We start from the raw sequence: 12,128 nt of genomic DNA on the forward strand, positions 1-12,128 counted from the left end.
GACCTCTGTAATGACCCAGTCTCCAAATAAGGTCATGCTTGTAATCCCAGCACTTTGGAAGGCTGAAGTGGGAGGATTACTTGAGGCCACAGTTCGAGATCAGCCTGGGCAACATAGTGAGACTTCACCTCTACAAAAACAATTTAAAAAAAAATTAGCTAGGTGTAGGAATATGCACCTGTAGTCCCAGCTCCTTGGGAGGCAGGAGCACAGAGCCAGTCCAGGAGGTCGAGGCTGCAGTCATCTGTGATTGTGTCAAACGTTTGCTGATCAAATTTGGGGTAATTTTTAAAAACTTTTCATATTGCTTAGCTTTTCTACATGAACTCTGTGATTATAACCAGAAAATAGCAGTCACATTTCATTTTTTTTGTTTTTTGAGATGGAGTTCTGATCTTGTTGCCCAAGCTGGAGTGCAGTGGCATGATCTCTGCTCACTGCAACCTCTGCCTCCTGGGTTAAGCGATTCTCCTGCCTCAGCCTCCTGAGTAGCTGGGACTGCAGGTGCACACCAGCCCGCCTGGCTCACTTTTGTAGTTTTAGTAGAGAGGGGGATTCACCATGTTGGTCAGGCTGGTCTCGAACTCCTGGCTTCAAGTGATCTTCCCGCCTCAGCCTCTCAAAGTGCTGGATTTACAGGCATGAGCCACTACACCTGGCCATACTTATCCTTTTGTCCACAGAAATGACCAGCATTTCAATTTTTGTTTTGTCTTGTTTTGTTTTTCTTAGATGAAAAAAACTGGCAGTTATAATTGGGAAGAACAATTTGCATTATGGGAATCTGGGCATCGTGCCAATTTCCATAATCCAAGTTGGTAAAAAGAAACTGGGGTTATGGGCTGGTGGGGTGGCACACGCCTATAATCCCAGCACTTTGGGAGGCCGAGGTGGATGGATTACGTGAGGTCAGGAGTTTGAGATCAACCTGGCCAACATGGTGAAACCCCATCTCTACTAAAAATACAAAAATTAGCTGGGCCTAGTTGTGGGTACCTGTAATCCCAGTTACTCATGAGACTGAGCAGAATTGCTTGAGCCTAGGATTGGGAGTGAGACTCTGTTTCAAAAAAAAAAAAACAAAAAAAAAAAAAGAAAGAAAAAGAAAAATTAGGGTTATGAATCAGTTGGTAAGGAATAATGGTCTTGTTCACAAACTTGTGATCCTTTTTTTGCAGGCTAGAAATCACTCCAGTTAGTAAAATAGTAGCAACAGCAGCCAAAAGGGAAGAGTATTTAAAATGCAGGAGGTGCTGGTCTAGGCACGTTCATGGGTTACATTATTTAGCCTTGAGCATCATCTTACGAGTACATCCTCATATGGTTCCTATTTGACAGGTGGAAAAACTGAGGCACAGAGACCTATGTCATCTGTCCGGACTCAAAGTGGTACTAAGTGGTAGTGCAGGTGTCACCTGACATTATCTTGTGCACTATGCCTATCTAATTATTGTTTTTGAGACAGAGTTTCCTTCTTATTGTCCATGCTGGAGTGCAATCTTGGCTCACTGCAACCTCCGCTTCCCAGGTTCAAGCGATTCTCCTGCCTCAGCCTCCCAAGTAGTTGGGATTACAGGCATGTGCCACCATGCTTGGCTAATTTTATATTTTTATTAGAGGTGGGGTTTCTGCATGTTGGTCAGGCTGGTCTTGAACTCCTGACCTCAGGTGATCCACCTTCCTCGGCCTCCCAAACTGCTGGGTTTACAGGCATGAGCCACCACATCTGGAATTTTTTTTTTGAGATGGAGTCTCGCTCTGTCGTCCAGACTGGAGTGCCGTGGGATGATCTCTGCTCACTACAACCCCCACCTCCCAGGTTCAAGCAATTTTCCTGCCTCAGCTTCCTGAGTAGCTGCGATTGTAGGCACATGCCACCACGCTAGGCTAATTTTTGTAGTTTTTTTTTGTTGTTTGTTTGTTTGTTTTTTTTTGAGAGGGAGTTTTTTTGCTCTTGTTACCCAGGCTGGAGTGCAATGGCGCGATCTCGGCTCACCGCAACCTCCGCCTCCTGAGTTCAGGCAATTCTCCTGCCTCAGCCTCCTGAGTAGCTGGGATTACAGGCACACGCCACCATGCCCAGCTAATTTTTTGTATTTTTAGTAGAGATGGGGTTTCACCATGTTGACCAGGATGGTCTCGATCTCTTGACCTCATGATCCACCCGCCTTGGCCTCCCAAAGTGCTGGGATTACAGGCTTGAGCCACCGTGCCCGGCTAATTTTTGTAGTTTTAGTGGAGTCAGGGTTTCACCATGGTGGCCGGGATGGTCTTGAACTCCTGACCTCAGGTGATCCACCTGCCTCAGGCTCCCAAAGTGCTGAGCTTACAGGCATGAGCCACCTCACCTGGCCTCTATGCCTATCTAATTGTATTTCTAAAAGGAGAGGGGAAAAAAATTGTATTTCCATCCTCACAGTAACTCCATGAAGGAGATAATATCATCTACCTTTTACAAATGAGAAAACAAAAGCTCCAGGTTTGTGTGTGTGTGTGTTGTTTTTTTTTTTTTTTTTTTTTTCCTGAGACAGTGTCTCACTTTGAAGCCCAAGCTTGAGGGCAGTGGCATGATCTTGGCTCACTGCAGTCTTGACCTCTAGGACTCAAGTGATCCTCCCACTTTAGCCTCCTGAATAGCTGGGACTACAGGGTGACACCACCACACTTGGATAATTTTTTTTGTTTTGTTTTGTTTTTTTGTTTTGTTTTTTTTTTTGAGACGGAGTTTCGCTCTTGTTACCCAGACTGGAATGCAATGGCGCGTTCTCGGCTCACCGCAACCTCTGCCTCCTGGGTTCAGGCAATTCTCCTGCCTCCGCCTCCTGAGTAGCCGGGATTACAGGCACGCACCACCATGCCCAGCTAATTTTTTGTATTTTTAGTAGAGACGGGGTTTCACCATGTTGACCAGGATGGTCTCGATCTCTTGACCTCGTGATCCACCTGCCTCGGCCTCCCAAAGTGCTGGGATTACAGGCTTGAGCCACCGCGCCCGGCCTGGATAATTTTTTGATTTTTTTTTTGTAGAGATGAGGTCTTGCTATGTTGCCCAGGCTGCTCTCAAACTCCTGGGCTCAAGCAATCCTCCCACCTCGACCTCCCAAAGTGCTGGGATTGCAGGTGTGGTTGCTCCAGCTTCTTTCTTTTCCAAGGCCACACTAAGTTGTTAGTGGCTGAGTCAAAATAGTCCCTACAGCTTCACTAGGCAATGGGAATTTTTCAGCTCCCTTATAATCCGTGGAACCAAAATCATATATGAGCTCTGATGACCTCACTGGCACTATGCAGTACATAACTGTACTACACAAATTAGGTGTAGTATATAGGTGTAGTATATACGTGGCTGTACAAATTTATAGTAGTCCCAAGCTACAAACTCAAGACCTTCAGCTAAACAAAAAAAGACATGTCAAAAAGTTTTAAGTCCTGTCTCCTTCTCATGGTTCTCCTGATTATTTCAGTACTGAAAAGACCTTTCTCTGGTTGCTGAGATGTTTAAATGAGTTCATTACTATGAAATCACTTTTAAAAAGTTATAAGCATTATGTAAATTAAAAGGTATTATTAGCATAACAAAGAAAATATTTTGGCATGGGAGGGAGGCGTAAGCCTATAGCAGACGCGGGGTTCAGAGAAAGGAAAGAAAGAGGGAAGAGAAAGAGAGAATGTGAACACATGCCAGTCTCCCTAAAAGAAATGTAAATGTATATGGGTATCCCTTGCTCCTCATTAGCAGTATGGTTTTTTTTTTTTACAGACACCTACCCTGCATTTGCTGATACACTGTCAGCAGCCTGTTTAAATCAGAGTGTGACATGTTTCCTTTTTTTTTTTTTTTTTTTTGAGACGGATTTTCGCTCTTGTTACTCAGGCTGGAGTGCAATGGCATGATCTCGGCTCACTGCAACCTCCGCCTCCTGGGTTCAGGCAATTCTCCTGCCTCAGCCTCCTGAGTAGCTGGGATTACAGGCACGCGCCACCATGCCCAGCTAATTTTTTGTATTTTTAGTAGAGACGGGGTTTCACCATGTTGACCAGGATGGTCTCGATCTCTTGACCTCGTGATCCACCCGCCTCGGCCTCCCAAAGTGCTGGGATTACAGGCTTGAGCCACCGTGCCCAGCCAGAGTGTGACATGTTACACTGCATGTCAGGGTGGTAAACAGCGATGATCTTCCACAGGGCTGAGAAGATGAAAAACACTAAATTCTGATCAATTGATTAATAAACAGAGAATAGTGTTTTCTTCAAATACACGATTAATTTCACTACCAATACTTTATTCGCAGGATACACATTATAACTGCTGTTAAAGATAGGTGGGGATGACCGCAATAAGAGATTTTAAGAGAAGGCAGAATTATTTATTTTTTTCTATTTAATTATTTTTTATTTGACGCTCGTTCCACATAAGTTTATTTAAAAGAGTAAAGTGCAAGGCAGCCTGTACCCTAATGTCATGTTTCCAGCTTGCTGCTAGGAAAAGCAGTCTGGGTAAGAGAGAATCTGTAGTATGAATGAAATCCCCTAAGACTAAACATGTGCACATTCCAGCTAAGGACAGTGAACCAGTATCCCCTGCAAAGTGCAAACACTTACTTCTCAGTTAAGTATGCTACTAACAATTGTAAGCAAAATTTCCAAAGTCAACTACCTTTAGCTTGGGTTAGAGCAATCACTTAACTCTACCTCCCGCAGCGGGCATCAACAACTTCCTGAAATCTTAGGCGAAATTCCTGCAACAAAATACTTCCAAGCTTTCTTTGCTGAATAAAAATGGCGCTGCTTTTCCCATCACAATATTGTTGATTTCTCAGTAATCCTTAGAGCCTTTAACCATTAAACGCAATTGGCCTCATTTAAATGCCACCCTTCCCTGAACACTGCTAAGTGCTTTTTTGAGGGTTGGGCCAGGAGGTAAGGGTGGCCGCTTCTATCTACAAGGCTGCAACTTTCTCAGCTAGAATCCTGGGGATAACCCCCTCTCACTTTTCTTCATAACCTCAACCTTCCCCAAAACTGTTGCCTTTGTCTCCCTTAAACCACACTCCAATGCAAACCCTTCCCAAAGTGCAGCAGCACTTAAGCTTCTCTGTGCCCCTCGCACCCATCAGCGCCGTCTCTAATGCACCGTTCACACATAGACCCACGCATCAGCCTTTCCGGGGGTCGTGCAGAGCCACCTGCCGGGCAGGCACCACCACGCCAGCCTCTCCGAAACACAGCCTGTGCACCCGAAGGAACCCAACCGCTGAGTCCAGCCCCGCTGCAGCGGAGGGCAGGGACCAGCACGCACACCCTCAAGTCTACATAAAGACCCTCCCCGGGGCTGTCGCCGGCACCAACGCTGGGACCACCACCGCCCTGGGCGGCGGATGGGGGTCTGGGGGGCACACCGGAGAGGTAGGCAGGAGGCCGGTGGGAGCAGAGGTCACAGGGACAGGATTGCCTTCCCCTCCCTTCCAGGGGCAGCGGGTCCCAGTCCCCACCCCTCTCCCAGGCCCCCGGTCTGGCAGCACCACGGCTGCATTGGGCGGCGAAGGCGTGTGGCCGACGCCTGGGTGCCTTGCGGTACCTGAACCCACCTGGTCAAGGGGCCGCTGCACCGCGTCGCTGAGGGGCCGCGGCAGGGTGGAGTCCGTGGTCCTGGCGGTGCTGGAGGGCGACAGAAAGGCTTAGACTAGGGACCGCTCTCAACTTTGCGCCCTGCCGCTGCCTGCACTTGCTGCCAGTGACCGCTTCCCCGCCTCCGACTTCCAGCAACTCCCAACGCAGCTTCCCCACCTTGTGCAGGCAGGCGCCGCTGGCGGCCCACGGCGTGGGACCCTGACGCGGCAGCCAATCAGAGAGCGCCGGCCGCACAGCGCCGTGCCCCGTGCCGAGGGGCGGGGCGAAGGGAGGAGGTTCAGGTGACGGCTGTAGCCTGAGGGCGCCTCTCCGGTGTGCTGGGATGCCTTTCCGGGGTGGGGCTTTAGAAGGGCGTCTTCGCCCCCTCAGCCATCCCTTTGTCCTCCCTGGAATCTTACCGCCATCCACCTCTCTCTAGGAGGGACAGCAGGCAACCGAGGGGTGGGCAGTAGCCCCAAGAAAAAGGAGCGAAGTGAGGGACGTCCCAAGCATTGCTGGGGACATTGGGGACCAAGCTTGGGCCTGGGAGGAGGAGGACAGTGAACCAATCCTAGCTGAAAAGCCCCTTTGTCTTCGAAACTGCTGTGTAAAAGCCCAAAGTTGAGAACAATCCCGTGGTCTGATCCTTCCAGCCTCACCTGGGCCTTCCAGGTGGAAGGTGTTCCTGGGTTGGACGCCTGTGGTCGCAGGGAGACCAACTCACCTTCGTTATGTTAAAGTTTAGTTCTTTGGTCACCAGCCGCTCTTATTGAACGTCCTGCCTTCCTCCTCAAAGGGTCAGTTTCTAAGCATCCCTTCACCCCCTGAGCACAGTCACGCTCAGACTTTTGAATTCTGCGTGCCACATACATTCTGGGTGTTGAGGGAGGGTGATACATACGTATAATTCATTTGCCCCAAACTTCATAAAAGTTATCCATTTGAGCTCTTTGAAAATGCACCATCAACTTTTATTCAGCAGACTTTTAGAAGAGGAATGGCACAGGAGGGTTCCTTATTTCCCTTGGGAGCTCAAGACTTAAGGGTTTGGCAGTTTGTAATTCGGGTAAAAATAGTGTTTACTGGGAGTTTAACTGCATGTTTTAATACTTTTCGTAGAATAGCTCAATAATCCTCACAATTACACTGTGAGATAGATACTATTATACACCATCTTTCAAATAAATTGAGGCACAGAAAAGTTATGTAATTTGTCCAAGAACACACAACTAAGTAGGTTGGAATTCAAGTAACCTACCTCCAGAGCTGACATTGCCACTAGACTTTTGTCTTCCTCGCAAAAGCCCTTATTGATTGTATATGTGTCATAAAGATATACTCCTGTATATTTCTAAGTAACCATAGTTTCTTACACATCATAGTTTGTAAGGTCTGTGTAGGTTTGTGTCCTAGTCAGCACAGATCTAAGCCAGCAGAAAGTTATTTGCCCCCTCCTTCAGAAAAATCAGGTGGAATGCTTTAAACACCCGGCATTTGAAATTGTGTCATGTATTTGTGTGTGTTTACTGATTTGCTGTCTGCAACCTGACCCACAAAGTGATAACTGTATGAGTGCAGGGGCTCTGTCTACCACTGAAGCACCAGCACCTAAAATAGTGCCTAGTGGATACAGGTGCTTCACAAATATTTATTAAACAAAAAGAAAGGGAATCGTCCCACATTAAGACAGTGCATAATATAAAAACTTCACCCTAAATCATCAATGAATCTTTGAAACCACAATGTTTATTTTCAATAGTCATTTAATTGTGTCAGTTTGTTTTATTAGCCGAAGTTTGTAGTATCATACTGCCCTTTTATGCTATGTGGTGCCTGGAAAGTATGCAGCAGAGGCTTTTCTCTTTCTTTCTTTCTTTCTTTCTTTCTTTCTTTCTTTCTTTCTTTCTTCTTTCTTCTTTCTTTCTTCTTTCTTTCTTTCTTTCTTTCTTTTTTTTTTTGATACAGAGTTTCGCTCTTGTTACCCAGGCTGGAGTGCAATGGCGTGATCTCGGCTTACCGCAACCTCCGCCTCCCTGCCTCAGCCTTCTGAGTAGCTGGGACTACAGGCACGCGTCACCATGCCCAGCTAATTTTTTGTATTTTTAGTAGAGACGGGGTTTCACCTTGTTGGCCAGGATGGTCTCGATCTCATGACCTTATGATCCACCTGCCTCGGCCTCCCAAAGCGGTGCGATTACAGGTGTGAGCCACTGTGCCCAGCCAGGAGGAGGTCTTCAGAAACCAATTAACCTCAGAAGGTGGAAAAAATGCGGGACCACGAGGACACAGTCATGGGAAGTGATATTTACATGGCTAACAATCTGAGTTTCCTGTGAGAAACAACAGAAAAAAAAAAATCCTCCTTGTACAAAGAGAGAAAATACTATTTTTTTCCATGAAACCATAAGGGTGTGGGCAGTGTAAACCCAAAATTATGCATGAGAGCTTCCCCAGAGCTCCTTGTGGGTAGAGAAATGCGTCCTAACTGCCGCCCTGCCTGCCATCTTGGTACTGGGAACCTGTGAGAATTTCCGAGCCCGACACCCTGCATCCTGGCTTTTCCCAACAGATGCAGAGCAGTGCGTGCATATCCCAGCTGGGCAGCCCCCAAACAGTGAGACAGGCCACCAGCTCCCAGAGCTGGGCCCTCCTGGCTCCTGAGGACCCTCTGGGGATGGCTGTGGTCAGTACAGCCCTTTCTTTCTCTGCTGTCATAGCCGTGGGGTGCACATGTTCTTTCTGAAGCACTGAGACTCCCCCAGCTGAGGCCAGCAGCTGGACTCAGCCACGTCCTCTCCCTCACTCCAAACTTCCTCTGCTCCTCAGTCTTCACCGCTCGTCCCAACACGGCCACCTGCCCCCAGCAGACCACACCGGAGTCCTGTGCACTGCAGCTGCTTTCACAGACTCGCGGTCAACCCTCACTGTGATCCTGGTTTCAAGGCCATTGCGCCTGGGAGGAGACGGAGGTGTCGGCTGCTGTCAGGACACGTGGGTCATTCCCATTTGCTGCTGATGCAGTGACTGTCCCTGTGGGATCTGGCTGGGAACCTCTCTCCCACCTACTGCCAGAGACTCACATTCTGAGCCCAGACACAGCCTCCTTAGTCCTCGGGCATCACTGCCTGCTGTGGCACCCTAGGATACCTGGGAGGCTTCAGTGTGACTTTCCTGGCCAGGATCCCATCTGACACCTGCATGGAGGCAAGTCCCTGACGTTCAGCTGGAGTTCCCCCGGGTCTGGGTCACCATCCTTCCCGACCGCCAAGGGCAGGTCTCCATCGCGGCCCCTTGGGTGGGGCTCCCAGGCTGCACTTTTGGCCCCCAGGGCTACACCACCCTTCCTGTAGGCTAAGGCCTGATAGGACCACCCTGCAGGGTGAGGGAATAAGAGAGGTTCCAGGTGCAAACGAAACATCAGCAGACACTTAAGTTACCACCCATACAAAAAAACCCATCTGGCCCTTAACCCCAGTGCCCTGCAGCGAGAAACGCAAGGGGTGGGCTTGGCTGCTGCCCTCCACCCTCACAGCCGGTGAGTCGGTCTGATGCCTGCCCTCGCAGAGACCTCTGACAGGAGGAACGCCGTCCCAGAACGGCGGTAGGGAACAGAGGCACTGAGGCCACTCGTCAAACCAATGCCCCATTTTACTAAAAACCACATGTACATTACATTTTACAAAACAGTCTCTTCCTTAACCCCATGAAAGAATGGGGATATTTGGGGAACTACAGAAACAGGTCCCCCTCCAAATGCTCAGGGCTACCTAGGCCTCCCCAGACCTCTGGTCCAGTGCAGGGCAGGGGGCAGCAGAGCCTACTCAGGGTTCCTGGACCCCGTTCGGAGCCCTCACTGCCTACCCAGGGCCAGAGGGACCACCTGAGGGGCCGGCCTCAGCTGTACTCACAGCCACTCCCTGCCTGGGCGGGGTCCAGTGTCAGGAGGAGGAGTGCCGGTACCCATAGTGGTTGTCACTCTGTCACCCAGGCTGGAGTGCAGCAGTGCGATCTTTGCTGTCTGCCACCTCCGCCTCCTGAGTTTAAACACTTCCCCTGCTTTCGTCTTCTAAGTGCTGGGATCACAGGCATGCGCCACCACACCTGGACAAGTTTTGTACTTTTAGTATAGACAGGGTTTCACCACATTTGCGAACTCCTGACCTCAGGCGAGCCACCTGCCTCAGCCTCCCAAAACACTGGGACCACAGGCGCCCGACCTGTTTTATTTTGTTTTAAACTGTGTGTTTAGAGTATTATAAGGCCACTCTGGAAATAGGGGAGGAATCGGGGGAAGGAGGGGTCCAAGGGAAGGACTGGTGTTGGGGAAGGGGTCCCAGGGGAGGATGTGGGGGGAAAGGGAAGGGTCCTGGGATGGAATGGGGTTGGGGGGTCCCAGAGGAGAAATGGGGGGAAAAGGGTCCCAGATAAGGACTGGGGTTGGGGGAAGGGGTCCCAGGGGAAGAATGGGGGAAGAGGGATCCAGGGATGGACTCGTGTTGGGGAAGGGGTCCCAGGGGAGGAATCAGGGGAAGGAGGTATCCCAGGGAAGGAGGGATCCCAGGGAAGGAGGGGTCCAGGGAAGAACTGGGGTTGGGGGAAGGGGTCCCAGGGAAGGATTTGGGGGGGAAGGAGGGGTCCAGATAAGGACTGGAGTTTGGGGTAGGGGTCGCAGGGGAGGACTCCGTGGAGCAAGAGTGTGCAGGGAAGGACCAGGGTTGGGCAGAGAGTGGTCTCTGGACAGCACAGGGGGTGAGTCAGCGTCAGAAGCTCACAGTGAGGCCAGCCACCAGCTCCCCCTGCAGGAGACCAGCAAGGATGTCTCTCCAGTGGTGGTTGTGATCAGACACGCGGGTGTAGCCCACGTAGAGGGCAAAGGCCACCAGGAAGAACTGGACCGTGGGCCACAGCAGCCGTGCCCACTTCCAGCAGAGCCGCCTGCACGTAGAGCTGGGACAGGAGAGGACGCCTCAGCCTGTGCCCTGCCAGGCCCTCCCACGCCCACTGCACAGATGGCAGCTCTGAGGCTGGGGGCACAAAACCGGCCAGCCCAGGGCCTCCTGTCTTTACAAACAAGTCAGTGAGCGCCCCCATGACCACCAGGAACCACCCATTTTACAGCTGGGAAAACCGAGGTCCAGGGAAGGGAGTGACTGGATGGGCGAGCCCCAGAAAAAAGGAAATACTGCCAGGAACACCACGCAGTACATCCCAAAGGAGGCGTGTCCCGAGTAGAAAGACAACCTGGGGAAGGAGAGGCAGCAGGTCGGAGGGCAGGCGGCTCAGTCGGCATCTTCCAATCTGCCCTTGCCCCCACCCCTCTCGCAGAAGGGAGGGTTCAACACGGGAGCTGCTGACATTACAGGCCACCAAATCCCAGGAGCACAGGCTGCTCCCTCAGTCCTTTCCAGTTATCTGATGATGGAATCAGAGTCTCCAGTTGGGGCTGTGGCATGAGACACCTCACCCGTGAAGACTCTGAACCCAACACCCAGGGCGGATGGTAGTGTCCAGCAAGCAGGCATCACTGGTTTCGTTTTCACTGCGTTTCTTATCAGGATTTTCTCCCATCTGTGGAACTGAGGGAAGATTTCTTTTTATATATATTCGAGATCCCATGAAGGACATGAATGAAACACAGAAAATAGGAAGCAACAAAAAGCTGGCAAAAAAGTCACAATCAACGTTTTTGGACCTAATCAAAAGCTTGCAGGCACCAGAGGAACACTTGATTAATATAATCCAGTTGGGGCCGGGCATGGTGGCTCACGCCTGTAATCTCTGCACTTTGGGGGGCTGAGGCAGGTGGATCACGAGGTCAGGAGATCAAGACCAGCTGACCAACATGGTGAAACCCTGTCTCTACTAAAAGTACAAAAATTAGCCAGGCGTGGTGCCACATGCCTATAATCTGAGCTACTCGGGAGGCTGAGGCAGGAGAATCACTTGAAAATCTGTGAGGTGGAGGTTGGGGTGAGGCGAGAACACGCCACTGCCTGGGCGACAGAGCTAGACTCCATCTCAAAAAAAAAAAAAAAAAAAAAGAAAAACAGAGATATTCCAGTTGGATCTCAGAACCAACAGCTTTGTGGCATTTTAACTCAACCTAGTCCCTCTCCCACAGCCTATACTGTGGTGGCCTGAGGGTAACAGACCACACGCCCAGCACAGGTTCCAAGAAGGGGCCTTATTTGCAACTGCGGACAGGGGTATGGCTTGAGGGCTGGCCTTGATCTCACCTGACTGGACAACAGAGCCAGACTCTGTCTCAACAAAAAAAGACAGAAAAAGATGATTTAGCCTGAATGGGCTCCGGGGCTCACGCCTGTAATCCCAGCACTTTGGGAGGCCGAGGCGGAAGGACTGCTTGAGCCCGGGCATTCTAGACCAGTCTAGGCAACATGGTGAGACCCTATTTCTAAAAAAAAAAGTAAAAACCAGCCAGATGTGGTAATATATGCCTGTAGTCCCAGCTACTTGGAAGGCAGAGATGGTTTGAGCCCAGGAGTGCAAGTCCTGGGCAA

The 12,128-nt window shown here is 50.2% G+C and overlaps 1 long non-coding RNA gene across 1 annotated transcript in view; it reads right to left on the reverse strand.

The window, feature by feature from the left end:
• LOC141585603 (uncharacterized) overlaps positions 1-5,812 on the reverse strand; it is a 111,562-nt gene extending 105,750 nt beyond the window's left edge. Inside the window, exon 1 of the long non-coding RNA XR_012519159.1 lies at positions 5,586-5,812. This is a non-coding gene — a long non-coding RNA (uncharacterized LOC141585603). The remainder of the gene's footprint in view (positions 1-5,585) is intronic.
• Positions 5,813-12,128: the final 6,316 nt, after the last annotated feature.

The sequence above is a fragment of the Saimiri boliviensis genome, chromosome 9 (assembly GCF_048565385.1).
Source record: "Saimiri boliviensis isolate mSaiBol1 chromosome 9, mSaiBol1.pri, whole genome shotgun sequence".
Taxonomy (NCBI): domain Eukaryota; kingdom Metazoa; phylum Chordata; class Mammalia; order Primates; family Cebidae; genus Saimiri; species Saimiri boliviensis.